The 5,920-nt window shown below is 33.9% G+C and overlaps 2 long non-coding RNA genes across 2 annotated transcripts; both read left to right on the top strand.

The window, feature by feature from the left end:
• The first annotated feature begins 6 nt into the window (after positions 1–6).
• On the top strand, positions 7–3,338 carry LOC118746628. The gene is made up of 2 exons (XR_004993865.1): positions 7–2,343; positions 3,128–3,338. It is a non-coding gene; the product is annotated as an uncharacterized LOC118746628 (long non-coding RNA).
• A 1,370-nt stretch (positions 3,339–4,708) lies between these two features.
• LOC118746627 lies at positions 4,709–5,517 on the top strand. Its single transcript, XR_004993864.1, has 2 exons — positions 4,709–5,329; positions 5,407–5,517. It is a non-coding gene; the product is annotated as an uncharacterized LOC118746627 (long non-coding RNA).
• Positions 5,518–5,920: the final 403 nt, after the last annotated feature.

Raw genomic sequence — 5,920 nt, 5'->3', positions numbered from 1 at the left:
GCTGAACAAGAACAGTGGAACAGCAGCGAATTGCATGAATTTCGCAGAGGTGTATGTACAACGACATCAATGACAATCGAAAAATTGGGACACTGACGACAATTTTTTTTATTTTTTTTTATAGGTATATTTATTTTGAAGCAGCAAGATGGCGCCGCTCGCCTAATACGAGTATGTACTGGGTATGCGCCAGCAACAAATCTAAACTAAAGTGATCAGCTTGATTTTCGTATTTATTATTGAGTACTTAAAATACATAGCATACACAAGTACATACATATGTATGTTTTTTGGCCTATATACAGCTGTATTTACTGTGAGCTCTAAGAATTTGCAATTGATGGTTGTAGTAGCCAAAGCCAGTTGGAAAACTACATAGTAGAGAAATTATGGCGTGAAAGACAAAGTGAGCAAGCGGAAAAAGGTGTCGTCGACATTCATACCCAAGAAAAAAAAGCATGTGGCATTTTGGTTCAAAATGAAACTAGTTACTTTGCGAATAGTTGGTAACTAGTTGAAAATTCGACACTGGATTTTATTTAAATTATTTTGATGCAATTAAATTTGATCACAATTCATGGCCAGTAAATATAAGTACACACTATATACATACGGTAAATGTATCAAGCGTAAGGCGGAGCTCAAATGCCTTAAAAACAACAGCAAAAATCAAATAAACAAACAATAATTAAGTAAACGGTAATGAAAGAAAAAAAAAACGAAATTCACACGAAAAATTCAAACTGAAAAGGGACGTCGCACAGTGGTCGGAGAGGCTGTGTTTCACGCAAAAAAATTTAATTATAAATGCAGTATCGTAGTATTATTGTTATGCTAAATCTTAATATGCCATACAATTTTTTAGTTTGACAGTTGACAACTGTCAAATTATTTGTCAATTTCTCTTAAACTAAGAATTTTTTTCGAAAATATCTGATTAAATTAAAACCTTGAGAATTGACAGCTGTCAAATGGGCTGCTAATTTTTCTAAAAATAAGAAAATATTTTTTAAAACGCTACTGATAAAGGTTCATGAATTGTACGTAGCTAGAGAGCTGACAGTTGTCGAATGGGCTGCAAATTTTTCTAGAAATTAGGAGAGAATTAAACGTACTAGGTTTTCGGGCTCACAGCTCTCGAGTTCTATACCACATTCAAACTTATTCAGTTGACAAGTAGGCTCCCTTGTTTTTATAAATAAATATTTTTCACTTTATACGAAATTCGTTATTTCCAAAACTTCAATTTTCTCATTTTCAAATAAAGTTATTCATATTTGACAATTCAATAATTTATTTAAATGTCGGACGTCATATTGGATTTTAGATTTTGAATTATCAAAACCTAGTTTGGAATTTGTAGTAAAAATTTCATGAAAATTGAGTAGTTTTTAATATTGGATTTGCTATTTTGCATTTTTGAAAATTGTCTTCAGGTTTGTTAAGATATGTATGTACATCTCATAAATTATATGGTGGTAAATATATAGTCTAAATTACTTTAATCCCTAATGTTTTATAATAAAATTTTTTATGTTAGATATTATTGAAACTACTAATCAGATTTGAGTGCGTTGAACTCTTCTGAATAAGAGAATACCTTTATTCCGGTCAAATTTATCACAGTTTTCAAAAATGCCTTTTTCGTGTAAAACATGGCCTCTCCGACCACTGTGCGCCGCCGTCAACTGCGAGAGCAGAGCCTTCATTAAAGCCGCCGCTCTGCAAATGAAATGGAAATTGAAAAGCTCCAAAGGCAACTAAAACACTTCATCGTCAAACAGTAAGCACAAGCAGACAACAGCAACAACAACAGCAAACAATAAAAAAAACTAAAACAGACTTTGCACCATTTTTCAATGGCACGAGCGCCGAGAACATTGAACTATTTCCCATTTATTATTTATTTTTATTCTTTTGGTTTGTTTTTACGACGCGATTATTTTTTATGGAAAGTGTTGAGCTATGTATGTATGTATGTATGTACAATCAACGCCGCCGCTTCGCACGGCCCGACTTCCAGCAATACATATGTATGTACAAACAGATACAAGAACGAGTACCTACATACATACCCGTACCTTAATACAGCGAAAACGTACAGTGGTATTGGTGGCGGTGGGGGCTACACTGTTGAAAATGGCAATCTACAATCAGCAGCAAAACAGCTCAAAACTAACAGCCAACAGACAGCGTAACTAGCAATATTTTGTCTTTGAAATGCTTAAGACTGTCGACTGTCGACTGTCGCTTCGATGGAATGGAATAGAAAGAATGGCATGAATTAGGGGGAGTGGAGCGCAAAAAAGCTCAATGCGACTGGCGGTGGCGAAGGACAGTGAGGTGAGTGGCAAGAGCATACATGCATACATATGCACACTAGGGTGTTCCAAAAAAAAAAAATAAAATCGGAATTCTAATGCCGCCACCAACCCCTAGGACCGTTCTATACCGAAAAATAACACCCTTATTTTTTATTTTGATATCAAAAAATATCTAGAGAGTGCTCAAAGCGCTCGAAGTTTTCCATGTATTTTTATGGCCAAAAAAAAACGCTTTTCGTAGAAATGGTATAAAATTCTTGAAAATCAATATTTTTCGATCGGAAAATTCGGTTTTTCTTCAAAAGATTCCCAATAATAATACCCAATTCTCTATTTAATCATTTTTTCATGGCAATGTGGGGATGAATAATTTTTCTTTGGTATTTAAAATTGGTTAAATAAACAATCGGATAATATTATTGGAAGTTTCCAGAAGAGAATCAGAATTTTCCGATCGAAAAATATTGATTTTCAAGAATTCTATATGAATTTTACGAAAAGTTGTTTTTTCCCCACATAAAATGCATGGAAGACTTTGAGCGCTCTGCGCGACATCTAAATATTTTTTGATAAAAAAAAACAATCTGAGGGGTGGCGGGTTTAAAATTCCGACTTTAAATTTTTTTCTTACCACCCTAATACACACAAATACTCATGTACATATGTGTGTATTAGAATTTGTATATATTCAAGTAGAATTAAACAAAAAAAAAAAACAAAAAAGGCGATCACACATATCGCACTCTCTTCATTCAGCAAAAGTGTATTAACTGAAAATTTATAATTTTTAATATTTAGTACAGAAAAAATTTCGCAGCTTAGCCATTTAACCAGCGGTAAAAGAAGTGATACATACCACTGATAACTCGTTGCAAAAAAACCTGCATAAACCCTTTGCTCTCTAAAACTAGCAGACTAATTTTTTTGCGTGTTTCTGCAAAAGCGGATATTTTGAGTTAGCACTTTTTTGACGAAAGTATATGTTAAATACAAAACTTTCATGGGTATGTTGAAGATAGCGTTGTATTGATGTGGGCATTGAGGAAGGATGGTGACGAACGGGGCGGTGTAACTGTTTCAGTGATAATGGCGTTGGTGACAAAATTGCTTCGTTGCGTTGCGTGTGCGTGTGATATCTGATAAATATGCGTGAGCAATTATTTATTTTTGTTTTTTTTTTCAAAATTACATAATAATGAAGTGTTAAATTGTATAAATTCGGAAAGTTTTGAGAAAATAGAAGCGTTAAATGGCCGAAGGTATACATATATCGGTTTTGAGCGCTGGCGTTGACAAAATCTAAAACTTTTTAAGAACCATAAATTCGAAATTTATTTAGTTATTTTTAAGCAGTTTTTTAGTAGTTCTGAAATAATTGCGAAAAGTACAAAGTTTGTATTTATGAAAGAAATTAAAAGTTTGTTCGACTTCTCCAGTAAATACCAGCAGCTGGAGCGAGAGAATAAGATTGAGCAGAAGAGAAAATGACCAGAAATCAGTGTTCGGACTACACCAAATTTGTGGTAGATCTACCTATTTTTTTTGCTAAATTGTATTTTTAACACCGTAAAGTAGCTGTTAGACGTGACAAGTGCAAGTTGTTTTGAAAAGTCTGTCACACTCGAGAATTTCCAAAAGTGAGTGCACATAAAGTGACTTTTTATGGCAGTTTTAATATCTGAAAATCCAACTTTCTGACACTATTTTTTATCTGCTTGAACGGTGAGAGTAGAAATTTCTGTTTTCAACTGTGTTGCCAGACATTTTTATGCTCATAACAAAACTAATGACCTAAAAAATCCATTAAAAGTGCTAAAATGCTCAGAAAATAGCAAAAAAAAAAATCGAATACATTAATATCTAAATGCTTCATATATGTATCAGCAGAATAAATTATTTAGTTACAATTATTTTTGATAATTTATTCAACATTTTTATAATTATACACAAATTTGCCAAAAACGGCGTCACACGGCAACACTGAAATGGCTTGACAACACTTTCACTAAAATAAAAATTTATAGTTCAGCACGAGCAAGTTGAAAGTTATTTTCTAAATCGATTTGGGCTCTTTCAGTTGCAATCACTCCGTGCAACTTTTATTTCTGAAACTGATTTCTGAAAAGTGACAAAAAAGTCGTTTTGTATGTTTACACGTAGAAATAAGATTTCTGTTGCTCAATTGCGAATTGCGTGTAAAAGTTGAAAATATTGTCACTTCTGAAATACTTTATAAATACACTCGTGGGTGGCCACACAAACCTTACCACTACTTAAAAAAAAAAATTGTAGAATTTTGTAAATTAACAAATACCTTTTTTATTTATATTTTTATTCTTATTTTTATTTTTAATATAATTCAACAAAAGCTATAAGAATAAAAGTTTCCAACTTTGTACAAAATTAAAAAAAAATTATCAAAATTTCAAACTTTTTAATCAAAATTTTTACAAAAATTTCCCGTGCTTTTGACATGGGTAAAAATGCTCAGCATCTTATGGAAAAAATATTGCCAAAAATCAATCAGATATTTGAGCTACTTCAAAGTTGCACTTTATTGTACTAAAAATTTTGATTAAAAAGTTTGAAATTTTGGTGAAGTCTTCTAAATCTTGTGGAATGCTGTTATGTTGTTACAGTTTGAACTATATTAAAAAAAAAAATATTTTTTTGTTTTATTTACAAAATTCGACCTAATATTTATTTAAGTGGTGGTAAGGTTTGCGTGGCCTCGAGTGTATACATATATTTTTGAGAGAAATTACGAGTTTGAAAAGTTATTTACAAATGTTTGGTATAGTTGTGAAAAAAGCAATAACAGCAACTGCATTTTGGGCACGAAAATTCCGCCCCTGTCCGGACTTTGACAGACTGATGAAGATGCTTAACCCCGAGTCTTTGAGTCGTTTCGACTGCCTGCCATATGGTTTTTGCAGCGAGTACTCGTTGGAATTCACCATGGTTGGAGAATTGGTGCAAAAGCACAGTCTTCTGTAAAGACACCGGTAAGAATCATTATTGCAGTTCTAAGTATTGCGTTTTAACAGATTTTCCGTCTTTTCTCCATTTCGTATACTTCGAGTTTGTTACCGGTGATGCAAGTACCAGAAGAGTCGCTTGGCTATCTGAATAAATGTATGCTTTTCGTACTCCGCTTGGAAGTTGCTAGCAGAGTTCGGTAGTGGGAACGGAAAAGAAGATGCGGTTGTCGCGTATACCTATTAGAGTCAAGTGTTTATGAGACGAGAAGTGACCAGTCAACAGTCCCATTTGCTCAATGAAAGCCAATAATTTTCAAGATCCTCTGAGATTTAGGGCAACATTAGTTTTGCCGACCTGCAGCCCCTCGAAGCCGCCCAGTCATTAGTGAGCGGGAAATATTTAAACAGTTTCTGACGGTGTTTCGATGACCGAAGGTGCAAGTACTATGACTGGTCCGAGCCCCCCTCTGGCCAAATGTTCAGATGCCTCATTACCAGGTACCGCGCGAGTGATCTGGCACCCCGAATGAAAGAAGTTCCTCATGTTTTCCCAACATAATTTAGTCGAGACTTGCTGTGCCGTACTAGTTTGAAAGTAGTTGAAGGGCTGGCCAA

Source organism: Rhagoletis pomonella, unplaced genomic scaffold (genome assembly GCF_013731165.1).
Source record: "Rhagoletis pomonella isolate Grant_MI unplaced genomic scaffold, Rhpom_1.0 Rhpom_scaffold_00011, whole genome shotgun sequence".
Classification (NCBI taxonomy): Eukaryota; Metazoa; Arthropoda; class Insecta; order Diptera; family Tephritidae; genus Rhagoletis; species Rhagoletis pomonella.
Note: the sequence above shows the minus strand (reverse complement) of the source record. Positions and strands in the feature narration are given on the sequence as shown.